Source organism: Mirounga angustirostris, unplaced genomic scaffold (assembly GCF_029215605.1).
Source record: "Mirounga angustirostris isolate CCGP_5_RB_7025 unplaced genomic scaffold, mMirAng1.0.hap1 SCAF_5, whole genome shotgun sequence".
Taxonomy (NCBI): Eukaryota; Metazoa; Chordata; class Mammalia; order Carnivora; family Phocidae; genus Mirounga; species Mirounga angustirostris.
This window is the reverse complement of record NW_026991713.1, coordinates 178,737,610-178,759,266: the sequence shown is the minus strand read 5'-3', so window position 1 is coordinate 178,759,266 and position 21,657 is coordinate 178,737,610. Positions and strand designations below refer to the sequence as shown.

The 21,657-nt window shown below is 61.3% G+C and overlaps 1 protein-coding gene across 16 annotated transcripts in view; it reads right to left on the bottom strand.

Annotated features, from left to right (window-relative positions):
- MAD1L1 (mitotic arrest deficient 1 like 1) overlaps window positions 1-21,657 on the bottom strand; it is a 315,585-nt gene that overhangs the window by 231,319 nt on the left and 62,609 nt on the right. The window contains exon 2 of one of the 16 annotated variants that reach the window (XM_064593413.1): window positions 995-1,588. The exons of the other annotated variants lie outside the window; for them this stretch is intronic. The gene's annotated coding sequence lies outside the window, so the exon portion shown is untranslated. The remainder of the gene's footprint in view (window positions 1-994; window positions 1,589-21,657) is intronic. 16 annotated transcript variants of the gene reach the window in all.

Sequence of the window (21,657 nt, the reverse complement as noted above, 5' to 3'; positions counted from 1 at the left end):
CTCTCCAACAGAAACAGACAAGGGACAGTGGAGATTGTTCAACTGAAAGGAATTTAAAGCAATTTAAAATTCAAAGCTCCATGTCTCCTTCCCTGCTGAGCCCTGTCCCTGGGGACACAGAGCACAGCGCCCAGGTCTCCCAGCTCATCCTCCCAAATAGTGGCCTGGAATGTTCTGGCTGGGACCCCTATTTTGATCTGGGGTGACTACAGAGCAGCCTGGTATGTCTCATCCGACACATCCACCCCTCTAGGGGCTCCCTTTACCCAACCCCCCACACCCCCACTTTCACCACCCACCATCCACCCTGCTTCCTAGAGCTGAGGTCACAGCGGGGCCGGGAAGCACAGAGGTCCTCACCGGTCAAGAAACAGATCTGCTTCCACCACAACAGTCCCTGGCAGTCACAAAAGTCCTCCCACCTCCACCGGAAACCCCACTTGGAACTAGGGCCCGGGACCCCAGGGGTGTCAGGTGTTTTTAAGAGGCTGGTGAAGGGGTGTACCTTCACGAACACAGACCTGGACTCGCACCTCCTGACACAGCACAACCCTCTCGGCTCCACGCCGCCGGAAAGTCAGGCTGGGCAGAGAGGACACGTCCACCCACATCTGTCCCAAGATGCTGACCACTGGGACAGCTCTTTCTCCAGGCCCATCTTACGTGGTCTGTGTTTTGTTCTAGATCCAGAGACATTATTTTTTAAGGCAGTTTTGGATTTACAGACAGCTGAGCGGAGATCACAGAGTTCCCGTGTGTCTCCCACCCGGCTCCCCCCATTAACACTCAGAGCAGGATGCTGCACTTGATCCAACTGATGAACCAATATTGACGCGTTATTAGAGCGCACAGTTTACAGTTCACTTTTCTAAAGGTTTTGACAAACGTAAAAGGTTACATATGCACCTATGTCAAAAAGAACAATTTCACTGCCCGGGAAATCCCCTGCTCAGTCGCCGCCCTCCCCAGCCCCCCGCACCCGACCCCCGTTTACCATCCCCGCAGTCCTGCCTTTTCGGGAACGCCCCACGGCTGGAATCCCAGTCCGGAGCCGGCTCAGGATCACGCGTGTCGGGTTCCTCCACGGCTTCAGAGCTCACTCCTTTGTAGCACTCGAGTCAGCGTCCACCGTCTGCACGGCCCACGGCGTGTGCGTCCAGGCCCGACTCCAGGGCACCCTGGTCGCTTCCCAGTTTGGGCAGCTGTGGATAAAGCTGCCGTAAACATCCGTACACAGGTGTCACGGGGACCTGCGTTCTCACGTCCTGGGGGTAGATGCCGAGGAGCACGTCCGCTGGACTGCACGGCAAGAGCGTGGCTGGTTTTGTAAGAAACCACAGGCGCCTCCCGACGTGGCCGCGCCATTCCCCGCTGCTCCGCGTCCCGCCAGCATCTGGTGCTGACCGTGTTCTGGCCCGCGGCCGTTCCAACGCGGGGCTGGGGGGGTGGGCAGTGGCGTCTCCTCGCTGTTTTCCTCTGCGTGTCCCCGAGAACGCGTGATGTGGAGCATCTTCCCGAGTGGGTGTTCGCGGTGGGCGGATGCTCCGTGTTGGGTGTCTGTTCAGGTGTCTGCCCATTTTGTAATCAGCTGTTGAGAATTAAGAGTTCTTTGTGGGTTCTGGATCACAGTCCCCTATCAGATACATATTCTCCCAGACTATGGTTTATTTTTTTATTCCATTAACAATACCTTCCATGGAACAGAAGTCTATAATTTTAATGAAGTTCAGAAAATTAAGATTTTCTTTCATAGATTATACTTTTGATCTCTCACCTAAAAAGTCACTGCCAAATCTAAGGTCAGCCAGATCTGCTCTTGTTACCTTCAAGGATTTGTGTAAAAGTTCTGCATTTCACTCTTTGGTCTATGATCCATTGTGAGTTAATTCTGGGGGCGAGGTCTGCGTGGAGATGCATTTTCCGCACAGTCCCAGCACCGTGTGTTGAGGAGCCTGCCTTTGCCCCTTCATCAAAGCTCATCAGACTGTATTCATGGGCTCTATTTCTGGGCTCTCAGTTCTGTTCCACTGACCCACTCCTTTCACCAACACCACACTGTCTCCATCAATGTAGGTTCGTGGTATTAAAGATGAGTGGTTCATAGACGTCTTGTCCACATTCGTCTGACTCATACCTAAGTCTGCCTGCCTGCCTGTCTTCTTCGGTGCTCATGTAAATGGGAGGTTCTCAACTTCACATTCTAGTCACTCCTTGCTGGCATACAGGAGCGTGCGGGACTTGGTCCTGTTACCCTTGCGTCCTACAGCCCTGCTACAATGGCTGGGAGTTCTGAGTCCTTCCGCTGATTCTCCGGAATTTTCTGTGTAGACAATCATGTCATCTACCAACAGTGTTCTTTCCTCCCTCCCACTGTACACATCTCCTTTCCTTGTCTTATTGCATCAGCCAAGACTTCTAGCATGAAGTCAAACTGGACATCCTTGACCTGTTCCCAATCTTGGTGAGAAAACAACTGGCTTCTTATCTGAAAGAAAGCTAGAAATATCTGACTACAGGTCAGCTCTCTAGCACAATGAGAAGAAAAACCTGCCCATTTAAGTGGCTTCGGTCACCAAAGAGCTCAAGTGAGCTCAGCAGCTATAACTGTGTCTGAGGAGGCCCCATCCTCTCGCTGAGGACTGTTCTTGGACCCCAGAAGCCTCAGCCCCTTCAGCCACACGGCCGTCCCACTGCACTCTAGAGAGCGCCTTAAGGCGGCCAAGGTCGTAACTTCACCAGAAACCCAGTGGGAGCCATCTCAAGCCCAGCCGGCCCCCCACATGAACCATCTAGACAAAGACACCTGCAAGGAAAATCCACTCTGCTACAGAAAACCAGAGGTCTCCTCCTTCAAACACCCCAATGTGTGGCAAAACAGGCCTCTTTGGGGTATGTAGGAGTAACACCTTCCCGAGAAAAACCAATCCAGGGAAGTCTTCCCAGATGTTCAATGACCGGTACTCCTGAATTTCAGATGGAGAAACATCACAAAATGCCCTCTAAACTCACAGAAATACCACATGGAAAGGCAGGACTGGCCACAGAAGGTGTCAGACGACAGTCTGCACCCCTTCCTCCAAACGTCCCCCCCGACCACAAAGAGTTCTGAGCACCAAGGTCCTGTGGGGACCCTCCATGTCCTCCTCCTTCCAACTACAGATCTGTATGAGGCCAGACTTTTTTCATATATTCCAGCTGGAATAGTCCAGCACAACAGACTAAGTGCACAAGCAGATACGAGAATCCAGCAATCTTCTGTTTGACAGACGTTAAAAAGATGTGCAAAAATGTAAAACAACGTTGTTCTTCTCACTACAACTTATTGTTTCAGAAAATACATTTTTTGTTAAGAGGTGATGAATTTCTTTTAATGAAATTATAAGCATATTGTCAGTAATTTTCATAAAACTGTTTCCAAAAACAGTGACTGTTGAAAAACAGAACCCCTACAAACGAAAGCTCCTTGCTTTCAAGAATTTTTTAGCATAAAGGAATCTTGAGACGACAAAGCGAGAGCATTGCTGGAGTGGGGGCTAGGACCTCTGAAATGTGTGGGTGGGCAGGAGTCCGGCCTCGGCCAGACAACGTCTGGACTCTCACCCCCCAATGCACAATCACAGTGTGCGCATGCTTATGGTCAACACAAGGGAACAGTGTGCTAATTCCGACAAAACGTGTAGTTAGCAAAGAGTCCTAACTAGGAACCTCTGGAGGGATATCCCAAGAATCTGCATCTTCAGGATATTTCCCTGCACATAATTCTCAAGCAGCCAAGTGGGAATCTGTGCGGTTCTGGCATTTGGGAAGCATGGACAAGATCGGGACCGCCTTCCCGGTTCTCTCACGGACTCGCTGTTGTCTTCTCTTCACGGGCAGGAGGAAAGCTCCTCCCTCGCAGGGCTTACTCCTCACTTCATCCAGAAGGTCTGTGGCACCAGCCACAGCAATTAGGTGGCAACAGGTGTCCGTGCCTGACAATGGCCTGACCGTCACTGGCCATGCATGATGAAATCACTGCTGTTCTTCCTCCTGAGTCTGCTAAACTACTTCTTTGCCTCAGTACCAGACAAGGGTCAGGAAGAAGGGTCTCGTGACCCTGAGGAGCGATCCACAGTTAACCCAGAGTGAAAGATCAGTACCTGACAAGAGGCAAACTGAAGGGCACACACAGGCTCCGCACCCAGATGCACCTGAGCTCACAGCCAAACTCCGACCTGGAGGAGGCACGTGACGGTGAGACTGACCCAATGCGGGGACTGGGTCTAGTGTCCGGGGCGCCGGCAGTGGAGGGAGCGAAGACGATGGCGTATGTGAAGTCTCTGGTGCCCTCACGGTGCATCATCGGTGTATGCTTCTCTGCTCCCCCCATCTTACCCAGCTCCTGGCAAGACCTGGAGAAACCGCTCCGAGGCACAAGCAGATGTGCGTGCTGAACGATGCCTTCCACAGGCCGCTGTCCCCGAACAAGCCGGCCTGAGCTAAGCGTGCACAGCAGACACCGAGGCCCCCCGGGCCATGTCCTCCACCCTCTCAGCTCTGGGCCATCTCTCTAGGCCTCCTCTGCGCTAGGCTACAAGGCGGAGCAGGTTTCCACACATTGCCAAACAAAGCACAAAAGTGCACTGACCCCTTTCGACACCGGAGAACTGCTCTCCTGTGCTCATACCCGAGAATCGAACGGTGTGTTCCTGGGCTTGCCCTTTAATGAGCCAGCAGCAGGCGGGCTCCACGGTTCATGAGCTCGCACAGAGTCATCGGGAGCCCCGACGAGGCCCTGGGAGCCCCCTTCAGCCCCACCAGATGGCGAGTCAAGGAGGCCTGACCACCTGCTCTGGCTCTTCCTGCGGGCTGGCGGGCGGGGTGGTGGCTCCGTCTACATGAATCCCTTCCAAAGAGACAAGGAACAAGTTTCAAGGTTCCATAAGATTCTCTATCTGCTCTTCACCAACAATAAACAACATTCCGGTATCACTGGCTTCCAGCTTTGTCACGATGTGTGGGGACATCTGTGTTCTAATGCCACCTTGGAGGGTGGGGGGCAATAAAGAAGATGTGTCTGCTTTTAAAGGGTGGAGATCACCTAACTGGCCCTGCAAGGGAGTGCAGAGACTGGGCAGCCCTGTTCTCCAGCAGAAATACCACGTGGCAGAATTAAGGACTGACAGAACGCTGTGTGCCCCCTTCTCCTTCCCGTCCTGCAGCGTGTAAAGCATCTCTTGCCTCACCCCCCCCAGCAGAAACCAGAGCGCCAGTACTTCACCCACAACACCCCTCCCCAGCGGGGGGAGGGACACGGAAACACCCACAAACCTCAGCCAGGAGAAGACCAGCCTTCCTGGGGGCCCAGGGGCGCTCCGAGTGCCCTTGCAGGCCCCGCCGCACAAGGCTGACTCCCGGCCCTGAACCTGGAAACAGGAGCACGCTCCGGGACCGTTCTCCTGGGCTAGGGTTTCCAAACCGCACCCCAGCGGCCCGGCGCATCCACTGAGGGAACGCAAGCAGGCCTGGAGCGGGGGCGGCGTGCGGTCCCAGTGCAGCCACAGCCCTGGCAGCCACCGCTGGCGCTGAGACGGCACGTGCGTCCTCGTCTGGGACCACCCGCGCTGCCCTCGCCCCGTTGACGAGGTGAGGGCCGGGACTGGACCAGGCCTGTGCCCCCTCTGCTCTGGCCACACGCCACACTGCCCCCCAAAGCAGCTCCGAGGGACCAACACCACCTAAGAGTTTTTTGGGGGGCAGGAGAGAAACACGTCACAGCCTCTGGTTTAAAAAGCCCCCACCATGGAGCTGAGAGGACATGGGCAGTTGAACCAGGCTTCTGGAAGGAGGAAAGGGCTGGGACAGGCTGCCGCCCCAGAGGGAAGCTCCCCACAGACACTTTTCCCAAGTCGTCCTGCTGGCCGTCTCTGCGCAGGCCGGCCACCTGGCTCGCGGCACGCCCAGCGGACGGGAGACGGATGGGGTCCCCGCGGGTGCACACGTGTCCCAGGCCCCTGCGGCTGTGACCAAGCAGCCATGGAGAGAAGCGCTGCAGCAGGCAGAGGTTAAAATAGACTTACTGACAAAAGGGAGGAAAAACTACACTGAGAGGCGAGGGCCTGGGACATAAACGGCCAAGTCGCATTTCCCATTTCTGAAGATAAAGTCAAATCCCAGGCGAGGAAGCCACTGTGGGCCGGCCCACTGGGCCTCACCGACGACGTCCATGTCCCCTCGCTCTGTCTCCACCCCCCCTTCCCAAAATCGCGGAGCCCTGGGGCTGAGTCAGAGCTGCGAGGACCACAGTGGGCCTCAAAGACACCACAGGAAAGCCGAAACCAAGCCTCCGCCACAGATGGGGCAGAGCCAGCGTAAGGCCAGAGGCCACAAACCCCGCTCAGGACAGCCATGGCGGCCGCCCACTGAACACCGGCGCAGGGTCAACAATCCCCACCATTTCCAATTCTCCAATGAATTGCAAAGCAGGGAGCATCAACCTGTCTGTCCAGACAGAGAATCTGATAGAGAACCTGATGGAATGGAAGTACCTAGAATCTTGGGTTCAGTGTTCAGTAAGAGGCCCCAGAGCCTGGCCCCAGGTGAGACAGGTTCCCCTGTCACCAAGGCACCATTCCAGCACGAGGACAGACAGCGAGTGCCTCAGCCCCATCTCCCCACATGCACGGTCAGACCCCTGTAGACTAGGAGAGGACTGCGGGTGAGGGTCATGCTGCTCGGTGCCCTGCCAGCACCCTACACGGTGGCTATGAGCCTGAGCGGGGGTCGTGGGGAGTGCACACCAGGAGCTGGCTCCACCGCTGGGCAGCATGACTTGTAACGACCCCTGGTGTGAGCTCAGGGCTGTCACCCAACACCCTCAGCGAGTGGGGCCACTGTAGGGATGTGTGAGGTGCTGGCCTGGGGTTGGGCAAAGACCTGCTGGTAACCCACCAGCCCACAGGTCAGCCCTTCCACCCCAAGGTCACGGGTCTGTAGACATGGCTGGCCAACAAAGGTGTGCGCCGGGGTCCCCTGTGCCCTCAGCCAATGCAGCCCTTGGCCTTGGCCACAGGGTTTGTGGCCCTGGGAGTCTACCCCGGCCCCATCTCTGTGCGTGCCCTGAGCACATGGAAGCCAACAGAAAAGTGCGAGGAAAGACCGTTATTCAAATACTGCCGGAGGCTGGCGGGACGAAGGACATACCCTGAGAGCCCCCACCAGCCACAGGGAGAAACCGGACGAGGTCCCTTCAGCCAGAGACCCCAGCCCAAGCGAGTTCCAGTATGGGACAGGGTGAGGGTCTCGGCATGGGGAGATCCAACACCCGTACCTTCTGTCGCTGTGTCCACGAGTCCTGGTTACGAGGGGACGGCCACCCGGACAGAAGCGGCCGGCGCTCACTGCACTCCCCATGACGGGAGGGTGGCCTCCGTCCTCAGCAGCCCAGCCTCAATGAAGCAGAGCCGTGCAGGCGACCCTGTGTCCCAGGTTCATGCTCAGCATACTTAGAGACGAAACGACACACGGTTAAGACCTCATTCCTGGCTTTGCTGAGTTTCTGCCCCATGCGTCTGACTACATCAACGCTTGTGAAGTTCATCATTGTGCGTTCTAGGCCTGTGTGCTACTTACCAAGGCCTCTCTGAGATGAAAAAAAAGTCACGTTAAAACAATCAAGAGTCCAACGAGCAGGAAGCTCTGCGTTCCAGGCTGGTTCCATCAGTAACCCAGGTCGGAGCTGAACAAAGCCTCCCTGCTCCGGTTCAGTCTCCCTGACTACTCCAAGGACCTTCCCGATTGCGGCTCTATTACTTGGACTCCAAAGAGCCCTCGTTTGGCTCCTCCACGACACACAGAACTACAGGGGAGGCCACCGCGGCCACATTTCTGTGGGTTCTGAAGCCCTCAACGGCCCCGAAGCACCCGCTCCTCTCCAGGAGCCAAGCTTGGCTTCCACGCAATACCCCAAAGCCGAGGGCATCCTGGGCGCCCCACTGCTTACCGGCGCTCGGGGTCTCCACTCGGCTCCCCCGACCCAAACGTCCCGGAAGCTCGGCCCAAACACAAAGAAATGAAAATACCCACAGGTCTTCAACCAGCCCTAGGCCAGCACCTCACGCATCCCTTCAATAACGGCTCCCCGCAGAGGGAACACGGGGAGAGTGGCCGGCTCTGTCCCCATCCCAGGCTGGCAGCCGTGCGCGGGGCACGCCGCTGCTGTCTCCCCCGGGCCCGGGCCCTGGTCCTGCGTCCACAGCTGACTCAGCGCCTCCTTGACGGGACATCTCCCCCACGCGCAGTGAGGGGGCACCTGGTCCAGGGAGTGAGGCTGCCGGGTCCACAGGGAAGGCTCAGCCCCTTCCGGAACCCAGAGCCTTGTCTACCTGATGTTCTGCCTCCACTGGGACATGAGTGACCTCATCCCGGCTCCCAGAGGAAGGCAAGGTCCCAGCTGGGAGAGACCCGGGGGGAGAGGGCAGGTGCCTGTCCCTCCCCACACCCCCCGGGGTGACGACACCTGAGCCTGGCTGCAGACTGGGGAACAGGCCAGGGCCCCACCCCGCCCAGTCTCCGCCCACTTGAACCTGGGACACCCTCGCTTCCAGGGTAATTTTCCTACAGCGACGGCTACAGAACTAACCGCCCAGAAACGGATTTCATTTGGGGGATGAAAATTCCTTCCAGCGCTTGAATAAAAGGAGGAGTTTCACATTTTATCCACTTCCACATCCCTGAACAATACAAACTTATTTAAAAGACCATGAATATGCAAATTCCATTTTAAATATGGAAATGCAAAACACATAAGAAAACAGTCTGGGCGTGATGTATTAAAGGCATCTCCTCTTGCTGGCAAGAGACGAGGCGAGCGGGCTGCCACAGCAGAGATCACGGGACGGCTCAGCTCAGAGGAGCAGCAGAGCCCTGCCCTGCGCCCTGCCCACCTCACCCTACGGTCTGCCCACACCACACCATGCCCATGCTATGCCCACACTCTGCCCTACACCCACGCCCTGCCCACCCCACACCGTGCCCACGCTCTGCCCACACCCTGCCCTATGCCCACGCCCTGCCCACCCCACCCCATGCTCTGCCCACACCACACCGTGCCCACATCCTGCCCACACCCTGCCCTGCACCCACACACTGCCCACCCCACCCCATGCCCTGCCCACACACCATGCCCTGCCCTGCCCACCCCACGTCCTGCCCACCCCAGCCCATGCCCTGCCCACCCCACACCGTGCCCACGCCCTGCCCTGCACCTACGCCCTGCCCACCCCACATCTACACGCACATGGCCCGTGAGAACTACTATTCTCTTATGACAAAGCACGGGCCAGCCGTCCAGCTTGTCAGAAGTCTTAGTCTTTAAACGGCACAGTCCATGGCCCAGGAGCTCGACTCGCCCGCCCGAGGCCACTCTCCTAGACCTGCCCCTTTGCCTGCAGCCACCCTGTGCCAGGCTGGCACCACCAGGAAACCCAGCGATGTCTGCCAACGAGCCCAGACTTCCCTCAGGACCCCAGATGGACTGGGCTCTCTCCTAGGGGAGAGGGGGCTTGGTCTCAGGGACAGAAGCCAGACGGCTATAGTCCAGATGATGAGGGCGACTCCCACACATCCCGGGCCGAGCTGGAGAGGCGTCAGTGGAAGGCCTGTGCCCACCCACGAAGTCTCGAGGTGCCCACCCCGTGGGTCTCACCAACACCGGTCAGGAGACGACCAGAAAACCCAGGAACTGCTGCTCAAGAAGAAGCAAGCAGAAGCCAGCACCCAGCTCACCTCCAGCGCTGAGCCCTCGCGCTCTCCCCCTCCTTACCTCTCCCCCTCTAAATGGCCACAGAATTTATAGGCTTGGGAGCAGCGCTCCCACTGGGGAGGCCACAGAGGAGGCTCGGAGGACTGAGCGGGAGGAAGGCTGTGAGTGCTGCGGGCACCACCTCACGTCCGAACACGGGCACTGCAGGCAGGTGCCAGCACCCTTCGGGCCCAGATGGCGGGAAGGCCCGGGGTCCCTCCACTCAGCTGCGACGGTCACAGGGGCTCCCGGGTTCTCTCTTTGCTGCTAGAAGAGCCAAGCAAGAAGGGAGGGGATCTGAGAGGCAAAGTGAGGGGCAGCCAAGCAGTTGGCCGGAGCCACCAGGCTGACCCCGCGCAGCAGGAGAGCATCAGTCCCACGCGGACACCCCACTCCACCCCAACTGCCTCGAGGGCCCAGTCCTGATGTCCCCTGCCGAGACAGAGCACTGGGTCGCGGCCACGGCTCCGCCCACATGGCACAGCTGAGGGAAGAAGACAGGCCTGTGTTAGCATGCACGTGCCAGACACGAGACTGTCCTGAGCGGACAGCCGGCCGGGTGCCATGCTCGGCGCCTGCATGAGCCCCGCCGCTCTAGGAAGTAGCCACTGTCATGACCCCACTTGGGATATAAAGAAAATGAAGGCTGTGCAGAAAGCCTTGACCCACGTGGGCCGAGACTCAGGCCCTATCTCCGCAGTCGTCAATCTGGCTTGGGCAGCAAGGCTCCCCGACCCCAGCGGACGCACATCCAGCTAGGGCCAGCCCGCGGGTGACTCGGGGGGTGGTCGGGGACAGGAGCGGGACACAGAAACCACGGCAGGGTCCCCAGAGCCAGAAGCCCCTCAGCTGCACACGCAGGACTCAGCGCCTGACTACAGTGTATGGGCCAGGGGCTGGAGGAGACCCCAGCCGAGGTCTTCCCGGGACAGAAGGGAGGGGCCCGCGCAGCAGGCCAGGCAGGCAGCCACCCTCGGCCCTCACGTATGCTGTTCTCGGGTAATTGTTTTTGTTGTTTTTCACAGTTCTGGCCAGATCTGACTGAAAAACTACTTGCCCCTAGAAACGACCCCGATCCACCTCATGGCCAGAAAGCAACAATGTCTCTCTCCAAACACCACCTTTTTCCTTCTCAGAGCCTCTGCGTGAGCACGAGAACAGGTGCGCGTGGACAGGGGCGCACAGATGCGCACACACGCCCCGGCCCCGCCCCCACATCGTGTTCTCCTGCTCAAGGCCAGCGCCCCTGGAGGCTCAGGTAGCCCGGGGTAAAGCACGTGATGCTTCTCAGAGCCGTGATCTCGGTGATGACACCCACCTGCACAGAAGGACACCATGGGTCAGAGCCGCCCTGCGGACACCAGCCACATACCTGGAGCAGGAAGAGCCTTCCCAGCTGCCACGAAACGGACTATAACACCCACCACTCGGTACAGAGCAAAGCAGCAGCGTGTACTCTCCCACGGACAGTGCGTGAACGGTTGTAAGCTGTTCACCTGCCGCAGTGGGAGGCAGAGCAAACCGTACTGAGCACTGGCAACACCACCGCCAAGATGGGGTGCCGGCAGCCAGGGGACCAACACCAGGCCAGTTGTGGGCAGGCCAGGGGCCGACTCATCCACCTCCATGGCTGCGGCATCTGGCCAACAGGCCATGGATTCAGAGAGAGGGTCAAAGAAGGAATGGCAAGAAGTGGAGGCCCCAGTCCGTGCTCCTGGGTCACCAGTGAGTGATGCCCCATCTGCCCCCTATTCCTGGCAAGAACGAGGACAGGGGCACCGCCGGGGGACGTCCTGCTGACCCCCAGGCCTTGCCAGGCAGGGATGAGGACATGAGAATCCACAGAGACACTACAGCTCAGGGACTTGACAGCGTATCCTAAGGAGAGAGGAAAAAACACTTATTCTTCACTCAACAAACGTGTGCTGGGCACGGGTCCTGTGCTCACAGCCCCTGCGCCTGCATACAGTTTACACTCTGACGGAGAAATGCACCATGAACACATCAAGCAGTCCCTCAACGCATCAGATCAGGGCCCGGAAGAGCAGAGCAACAAGACCCGGAAGCAGGGGAGGGGTGGCAGCCGGGGGGGACGGCCTCTCCCACAGGAGAGGCCGTCAGGAAGAGCAGAAGCAGCAGCCCTCCATCAGGGAGCACAGCTAGAATGTTCCAGAACAGAGAGGAGCCAGGTGGCCTCCTGACACAGGTGAGAAGCATGAGGAAGGGGAGGCCCAGGGCACAGGGAGGGGTGACACGACGGTGACAAGGATGGGTGAGCGAGGCAAGGCCCCGAGGGCAGCAACAGAGCACGGCCCTTCTGGTGAGTGACACAGAATGCCCCAGAAGGTGCCGTACCCCCGCAGGCGCCCAAGAGACGATCTGACGCCCATCTCAAGAGGCCCCTCTGCAGACAGACGCCGCGGGGCAGGGAGCGCTGCTGGGGACATCCTCATGGCAAGGCGGCGGGGATGCGGCTAGCGCCCGCAGGATCACCACTTGCATTCTGGGTGCGCTCTGCAGGCAGAGCCGAAATAACCACCTGCCGTGAGGGCCACGGACAGGTGAACGTGTGAGGCCTGCGCACTCCAGGTCATTCTGGCCAGAACCACAGCGGTGGCCCCAACCACCAGACACGGTCCCCGTGCCAAGACAAGTTAAACTGTTACGGAACCTGGACTGGATTGCCTGACGGAAGAACCAAGCGGCACCCGGAGATCCTGGAGGACAGGAGGTTTATTTAACGCCGGCGGGTCAGAGGAGCGTGGTCTCTGAAGGTCTGAGCCCCGAGCACAAAGGGGGCAATGTATACACTTCTACTTCCGCATACTTAGCACTTCTGGCGCATGCGCGGAGCGCGGCGAGAAGGACCCGGATTGGTGCGCGGGAAGCGGAGCAGGGAGAATAACCCGGAAGAGCCCCGGGGCAAGGCCTGGGACTCTCGCGCTGGCTCGGTGGGCCATCTCAGGACACAGATCTTCCTTATCAAAACCAGCAAGCGCATGATTCAGACACACTGACGCGACACACAATCGAACGGGAAGCCTCCCCGAGGTGGGAGTCAGCCGAAGCCACAGAGAAATTCAAATTCAGCCAAGGCCTGAGCACAGTGCCAGGGCCAGCAGGGCCAGCGGTGGGGACAGCACGTCCCGCTGCTGAAGGAGGCCCGTGCGGCAGACGGTGGAAACGGGGGGAGGGGTGGGGGGTCGGCGGGGGCCGGACACCAAGGGAGGGCTATGTGGATGGCAGAGGCAGCGAGAGTGGGAAACGCTGCCGTGAATGCTCGTCCACTGAAGGAAACGGTGGCAGTGGTGGGAGAGCCGGGGAGTCACGAACACGGGGGACGTAAGGAGCTCCGCGGAGCGCGGGAGGGGAGCACACGCTGCCAGTCATGGCAGCCGGCAGCGGGGCCCCCGCCCTGGGCCACGCACGCAGACCTGAGGCACGGCAGCCGGACACCGTGCGGCGCCCAGGCTGACTCCTGGCCCGTGGAACCCACGCCGACCAGGGGCAGCCCCTGCTGGAACGAAGCACGGTGGTGGATGCACCGGGTCTGGAGCTCAGGCTGCTCCCAGGGAAGCTGGGGGAGGGACTGGGGCGTGGGGGCCACGGGAGAAGGGCGGCCAGCATCAGAAGGGGCTGGGGGCTTCGCACAGAATGGCGTCCTTCCGACGGCAGCCAGGCCACCCGAGGCGTCCCCTTGGCCCCCTCCCCCACACAGGTGGAAACGCGAGCAAGAGCAGGGGCACGGCCAGTAACAAGGGAGCCAGACCACACCCGGAAGGCTGACGGGGGCTGGCCGTGGCCAGAGCCAGAGCGACCATGCACAGCACAGCCCACATGGGAGAGTGACAGTGCACGCAGCAGAGAAGGGCCCTGAGGAACGCAGCACCCAGAAGCCCCCGAGTCTTGTGTGCCAGGACTGTCACCGTCGCCACAGGACGACAGGTTGCCGGTGACGCCGGGCGCACACGGTAACAGCACTGGCCACGTACTGACTGCTGCCTCATCAGCGAGGACCCGAAATAGGGACTTAGGTCTATTATCTCAGCTAACGCGCGTACCGACCCCACGAGGAGCCAGACCGTCTCCTGCATCTACTACGGTCTCCGTGTTACAGACGACAGGGACCCTCAAGAACCAGTCCCAGAGCTGAACCTTGGACACTGGACTAAGGCCACACAGCCACATACGGAAGCCACTAACCAACTTTAATGTTACATGACACGTGAGGCTCTTCATCCACACTGGCCACAGTTTAAGGGCTCAATGGCTACACACGGCCAGTGCCTACAGGACACTCAACAGCACAGACGGAGGACAGCATCGCAGGAAATCCTGCCAGATGGCCGGCCTAAGCCAGACAGACCCGTCTACGCCAGACAGACGGCCCGTCCACGCCAGACAGCCCGTCCACGCCAGACAGACGGCGCGGTCTACGCCAGACAGACGGCCCATCCACTCCAGACAGATGGCCCGTCCACGCCAGACAGACAGTGCAGTCTATGCCAGACAGACGGCCCATCCACACCAGACAGACGGCGCGGTCTACGCCAGACAGACGGCCCGTCCACGCCAGACAGACGGCACGGTCTACGCCAGACAGACGGCGCGGTCTACGCCAGACAGACGGCCCGTCCACGCCAGACAGACGGCGCGGTCTACGCCAGACAGACGGCCCGTCCACGCCAGACAGACGGCGCGGTCTACGCCAGACAGACGGCCCGTCCACGCCAGACAGACGGCCCGTCCACGCCAGACAGACGGCACGGTCTACGCCAGACAGACGGCCCGTCCACGCCAGACAGACGGCGCGGTCTACGCCAGACAGACGGCGCGGTCTACGCCAGACAGACGGCCCGTCCACGCCAGACAGACGGCGCGGTCTACGCCAGACAGATGGCCCGTCCATACCAGACAGACGGCGCGGTCTACGCCAGACAGACGGCCCGTCCACGCCAGACAGACGGCACGGTCTACGCTAGACAGACGGCGTGGTCTACGCCAGACAGCTGGCCCGTCCATGCCAGACAGACAGCGCAGTCTATGCCAGACAGACGGCCCGTCCACGCCAGACAGACGGCCCGTCCACGCCAGACAGACGGCACGGTCTACGCCAGACAGACGGCCCGTCCACGCCAGACAGACGGCGCGGTCTACGCCAGACAGACGGCCCGTCCACGCCAGACAGACGGCCCGTCCACGCCAGACAGACGGCACGGTCTACGCCAGACAGATGGCGCGGTCTACGCCAGACAGCCGGCCCGTCCACGCCACACAGACGGCGCGGTCTACGCCAGACAGACGGCCCGTCCACGCCAGACAGACGGCGCGGACTACGCCAGACAGACGGCCCGTCCACGCCAGACAGACGGCACGGTCTACGCCAGACAGACGGCCCGTCCACGCCAGACAGACGGCCCGTCCACGCCAGACAGCCGGCGCGGTCTATGCCAGACAGCCGGCCCGTCCACGCCAGACAGACGGCGCGGTCTACGCCAGACAGATGGCCCGTCCACACCAGACAGACGGCACGGTCTACGCCAGACAGATGGCGCGGTCTACGCCAGACAGCCGGCCCGTCCACGCCAGACAGCCGGCCCGTCCACGCCAGACAGACGGCACGGTCTACGCCAGACAGCCGGCCCGTCCACACCAGACAGACGGCACGGTCTACGCCAGACAGACGGCCCGTCCACGCCAGACAGACAACGCGGACTACGCCAGACAGACGGCCCGTCCACGCCAGACAGACGGCACGGTCTACGCCAGACAGACGGCGCGGTCTACGCCAGACAGACGGCCCGTCCACGCCAGACAGACGGCGCGGTCTACGCCAGACAGACGGCGCGGTCTACGCCAGACAGCCGGCCCGTCCACGCCAGACAGACGGCGCGGTCTACGCCAGACAGACGGCCCGTCCACGCCAGACAGACGGTCCGTCCACGCCAGACAGACGGTGCGGTCTACGCCAGACAGACGGCGCGGTCTACGCCAGACAGACGGCCCGTCCACGCCAGACAGCCGGCCCGTCCACGCCAGACAGACGGCGCGGTCTACGCCAGACAGACGGCCCGTCCACACCAGACAGACGGCCCGTCCACACCAGACAGACGGCGTGATCTACGCCAGACAGACGGCCCGTCCACACCAGACAGACAGCGCGGTCTACGCCAGACAGACGGCCCATCTACCCTAGACTGATGGTTTCTGCCCCAGACAGCATGGTCTACAGCAGAAGACTGGGCTCTGACCTCTACACAGAAGTAAGCAACCGAGCAAGATGGCCACAAGCACCAACTCCCTCACAGATTCCCAAGGGCCCCAGGAGACAGTCAGCACAAGAACAAATGTCACTGTGACTGATTCGCAGGCTCCAGAAAGGTCGGAGCTTCCCCAGATCTCATTACTCCCTCCAATAAAGGGGGTAAGGTGCAGGGACAAAGCTCCAAGTGTGAGCCCCTGACACTGCGCCTCACCCACTGGGCAACCCCCATCCCCACAGAGACAGCAACATGGGCCTCGCTGCCCCCACGGCCAGAACAGCATGCTCACAGCACGACTCTGGGCCTCACGCCACGTGAGCAGTGTGACCAGCAGAAGCTGATGGAGCCCGGCCCGGCCTGAGGAAGGGGCGCTGGTCTGTGGAGTCCCCGAGCTCACAGCCACGTGCCTGTATCTCTGGAACAGAAGCCCCACCACGGACTGCCACCGAGGAATGCATGAAGACAAGCCCTCAGACACAGGCTGGCTCAACACCTCCCGCCAAAGCCCACTTACACGGAGCAGCACCGGGAGCTGGCCAGACCAGCAGGGCCCCGGTCCGCGTCGCTGAAAAGCCCCGGGACCCGCTCCTGCAGAGACAGTGATGGTTAAGGCCAGCGTGAGACCTGAGAGCGGGACACAGCTGTGGGTGATCAGCCAGGTGAGCAGGGAGCCCCCGGGGGCCCACGGAACTGGAGCCCGGCACAGGGTGGCGGAGCACAGATGGACGAGGCGAAGCCAGGCCCGCCTCGTGAGAGGAAGCGCGCCAGCCAGCCCAGCAGGTGGCACCTGGAGCCCAGCTGGCGGCCCTGTGACTGGACCGGCACAGACGCCCGCCCCACAGGGCTCACCCGGTCAGCAGTCCGTCACTGCGCCTCTTCAGTCGGTGCTTCGTTCATCCCTTCAGCCAACACACACGCGCTGAGCAGCACCTCACCCGCGTCCTCCACCGTCCCTGGCCCTTGGGCGTGAGAGCAGGCGCACGCCAGGGCCACCTCGCTGACCAGGACGTATCAGAGCAGAAGCCCCAAGCAGAGCGACCAGGCCTCGCGGGACAGATGCTGGAGTTCTGAGTGGGAGCGCCAACAGGAGTCGAGCTGGCTCCAGGCCATACGGGACCTCGGCCCTGCTCGGGTGCCCACAGGCCCGGGACAGAGTCCACAGGAGACGCTGTGAGCGCCTACGTCTCTGACTGTCCACAACCCCTCCGACCTCTCTCTGGCCTCACGGGCGCCTCAACACACAATGTCCAAAGCAATTTCCCGGTCGCCCTCCATCGACACACAGAGAAGATCGTGCCGTTCCTCGTGCTCTCATGGTTATCCCCCCCGCAACCCCCCGGCTTGTTCTCCCACCTGACGTCACTGTCCTGCACACCAACCCCAAGTCCAGCCCCTTCGGGCCTTCTCTGGCCACACACAGGAGATGCTCACACCACCATGCCCTCAACTACCCCAAGGCCGCTCCTGCCCTGTTCCCTCGCCAGGCACGGGTATCCGATGCTGACAGAGCTCCTTCCTTAGCGCTCAACGGTCCCGGGACGGTTATCACCATCCCCGTCCTGACAGGTGAGGCAGAGGCTGATTCTTCTGTCCAAGGACACACAACGACTCGGTGGCAGGCCAGCCTGAGCTAGAGCCAGAGACCCGCTGGCGCTCCAAGCGCAGCGTGAACTCCACCCCGACGCACAGAGAACAGGTCCTTGGTCATCATGAGTCTTCTGTGGCCGTCACTGGCCTTGCTGGCCTCGGGACGGCTTGAGCACCATAACTCACACAGACACAGGATGACAGAGGTGACAAGGCCTACTCATACTCCAGATGGTTTGCGAGGACAGCCTAAATGCTGTCGACCAACAGCAGGAAAAGAGCCACATGAAGAATTATGACCCGTACACTGATCTTAACTCCCCCTCGGGGATGACAGAGAACCCATCAACCTGCCGGCTGCCGGGAAGACGCACGACCAAGGGCACCACCTCTCGGAGACGGGGATGGGCGGCGTGGGCAAGGACTGCCCTCCCACCATTCAGCCGAGCCCCCTTCACCAAGCAGCGGCCTCTTCCAAGGGCTGCCGGGGGCCCCAGGCGTCCCCAGTCATGGCCCGGGACGCTCGCCGCGGTGGCGGCAGCAAGGGAAGACCCGCGGGCAGTCCACGGCCAGACTGGGACCTCAGGAGTGTCAGGGCTCGCGAGCCCCGACCCCCGAGACCAAGGGCTCTTGTGAGGCAGCTCTCACCCAGAGGAGGCAAATGCGAGCTTCAGCCTGCAGTGACGGGGCAGCCCGGAGCCCCGGGGACTCATCCGCCCGAAGCCGCAGGCCCACCAGCAGCAGCGTGCAGAGCGGGGGGTGCGGGGCTGGTTCTCGAGGGCCAGGGGCAGACAAAGATGCGAAGAGCTCCCCCGGACCTGCTTTTCTCTCCTTTCCCCTATACGGCGGGTTCTCCCTTAAGTCCTCACCAAGGACGGCGGGCCGGCCCTGCGCCGCACGGAGGGCCCACGAGCCACGTCTCCACCGCAGCAGAGAAATGAGTGAGAAGCGGCCCCTCTGCAGCCACGTCAAGCACTTGGCAGGGGCGCAGGCTCCACGCTCAGGTAAGCCACGCGGCGACGCCACAGCTGTCTCCCGGGGGCTCAGGCGTCTCTGCCGCGCAGAGGACATGGCCACACCCGCCGCGGACTTTCGGGGGAGACGCATGTGCACGGCACTGAGCACGGAGACGCTCCCGCCGCCACCATGCGTACGGGAGGGGAACCCGCACCCCAGAGCCTGGCTCCGCTCTGTCACCCACTGTCCAGCGTGAGGCCTCGTTTCCGGCAAAGCACGGCAACCCCAGATGGCACGGCCCCAAAAGGGCTGCCCCTCATCTCCCACTTCTCGTTCAAGACGCCCTCGGAGCATGTCGCAGTCTGACAGACGCCAGCCTGGCCAGGGTCCGGGCCTCGAAGGAGTGCAGCCTCCCGTCCACGGCCTGGCTCCAGAAGCCGGCTGCGAGCAGCGAGCAGGGCGCGGACGGGGTGCTGGGCCCTTGTGGAGGTCCTCCGGCGAGGACCAAGGCGGGGCACGGCAGCAGCGGGCGAGCCCTATGCGGAGCACGGGGACAGAGGACGCACCCAGATGCTCCAGGTCACCACTGCCCCAGCACACAGCAGGGGGGCGGAAGCGCATCAGCCCCCAGGCTCCAAGAACCAACGCTGAATCCGCGGCCGCAGTGACAAAAGGCAAAGGTCCCTGTGCTGTAATCAAGCTCCTGTCAGCAGCGGCGGAGGGGGCCCTGGAGTGTCCGGGCACGACCATGAAAGGGACGAGGCAGGCAGCCTGGCCTGAGGGCTCCCAACACCCCCGTGAGGGAAAGGACGCCCCACGGCCGCCCTGCGCTGCCGAACAGACCCGTGCCCGCCTCCTGGCCCCACAGCACAGAGGGTTCTCAGAAAGACAGCTCCCGCCACCGGCGTCTCTGGGGCGCTACCGGCCACGGGGCACAGACCACATCTCGCTGCGCCCTCAGAACGAGCCTCATGACAGACACGAGCCCCACTCTGACAGGAGGAAGTCAGAGCTCAGAACTCGGGTAATCGTGCACAAAGCTAGCACGGACGTTCATCCCTACCCTCCACAAGAAGAACACGCCCCCGCCCCCCCTGCTACCTGGAAGGCTCTGGAAGGTTCCCGCCTGAAGCCCCAGCCACCACTCGCCTTGCAGCCTCCAGAAGTCTGTGGGCACAAACATCGAGGAAGGTACAAATCCCAGGCAGGCGGATGGCATTGCAGAACCAGGGGCACCGGCAGCGAGGCGTGGGGACGCTCAGCTCCGCTCCAGGGGGCGGCCGGCCGGCAGCTCGAGTCTGCTCTCCCCTCACCTTCCCAGGCGAGGCGTAGCACAGATCCTTCCCTGAATGAGCTGGAGTGCCTGAGCGGAGGCCACCACGGAAGGACCCGGCAAGGGACAGACCAGAAGAAATGCCTGGAGACCAAACCCACGGGGCCTACTCTCCCGCCTGGGGCCACGGCTTCGGGGCGCTGGGTCCCCTGCTCTCTGTGAGCGGGAGCGCCCTCCCCGTGCCAGGGCCTGCCGGACCCCTCGTGCTCGCCCTCTAGCCAACTGCCTCTTCCCAGCTGCCCTCAGTTCCTGCTCACCGCCTGTGAGGATGTGCAGGAATGAAGGCGGCTCCTGGCCCTCCACGCAGAAGGCCACAGCTAACGGCCACGTCACTTCCTGCCCACGGGACCCGCAGCTGCCCGACAGCCGGCCAGCGTGAAGGACGCCGGACACACAAGCCCTCTCCGTGCTGGTCAGGAAGGGCCTCGCGTCACAGGGTCCCTGCCAGCCATCTGTCCCACGTGAGCGTGGCGGGAGCTGCCTGGCCTCCCTTCTCACCTGAGCCCTCCGGCCCTCTGAGCCCAAGCTCTCCTCTGCAGGACGGGGTGACAGCTCCGGCGCCTCCCCCGGGGCCAGGCCAAGCTGCGAAAGGCCAGTCGCCCCGGTGGCAGCGTGTGGGCCAGCGCCCCTCACCTCCCGCACAAGAGCCACGGCACAGAGCTTGCCCTCGGGGGGTCCCGGGGCCGCACCCTCGCTCTCAGGGGGCCCAAGGGTCCGGAGAGATGGGCAGGGGCCAGCGCAGGGGCCTGCTGCCGCCAGCACGGAGATGGGAGGGCCGGCCCCGCGCGCAGCCGCGAGCCAGAGGGCTGCCGGGCCCCGCGGACGGAGCTGCTCTTGCCGCCGCCTCCCGCCCCCTCACGGTCTGGCCTGCGAGAAACGAAGGCAAGTTTCCTTCCCTCTAACGGTTCGTTCGGCTTCAAATGCAAAGTAAACTGAAGGAGATCGTCTGGAAAAATGTAAAAGCTTTAATTTCAAATCACTTTTAATACCCGTTTCATCTGACGATAGCTTTGAAAGCAAAAGGCAATTTTATCGTTTGAAGTTTTTGAGCTAAGTTGACGTGATTATGTCCAACATAACCAGATGCTTCTAAAAGCCCATTTTCAAAGTGACATCAACCCCCAAAGTAAGAAATCCTTTCCCCTGGCTACTACTGAATCCTTAAGACACTATGTCCGCAGAAGGCCGAGGCCGGCTGCTCACAGACCCCCTCAGCTGTCCGCCCCCGGAGAGCCCAGCGGGAAGTGGGCCGGCCGCAGCCTCAGGACAAGCCCATCCTGCCTGGAGCTGCCCCCGGCCAACGAGGCTGGAGGGAGGTCTGCCGGCAGCGGGGTCCCAGGAAAGGTTTCCTCGTTCCAAAGAGAAGACCCAAGAAAAGGCCTCTCCTCTGGCCTGCGGATGTGTCGCCCACAGCCTGGGCAGCCGCCTACTCGGCCCCGGAGAAAGGAGGCAGACCACCCGGGAGAGCCCAGAGGCAGCCTAAAGGAGAAGCACTTGCTCTCTGTCCACTTTCCTGGCAACGGGTTCCTAAGACCCCTGGGGTTTCTGAGGTGAGAGGGGCAGTGCCTGACTCCTAACAAGCCCCTGTCAACCACAGTCCGTTTGAGCTAATGAGGGGACTGCAGGCGGGGCCAGAGCAATCAACCACCTCCAGGTCCACCCCCCCACCGTGGGGGTGGGGGCCTGAGCTCTTCCCCAGCAGCCAACAACTTAATCAAGCACGGAAACTCCCTAAA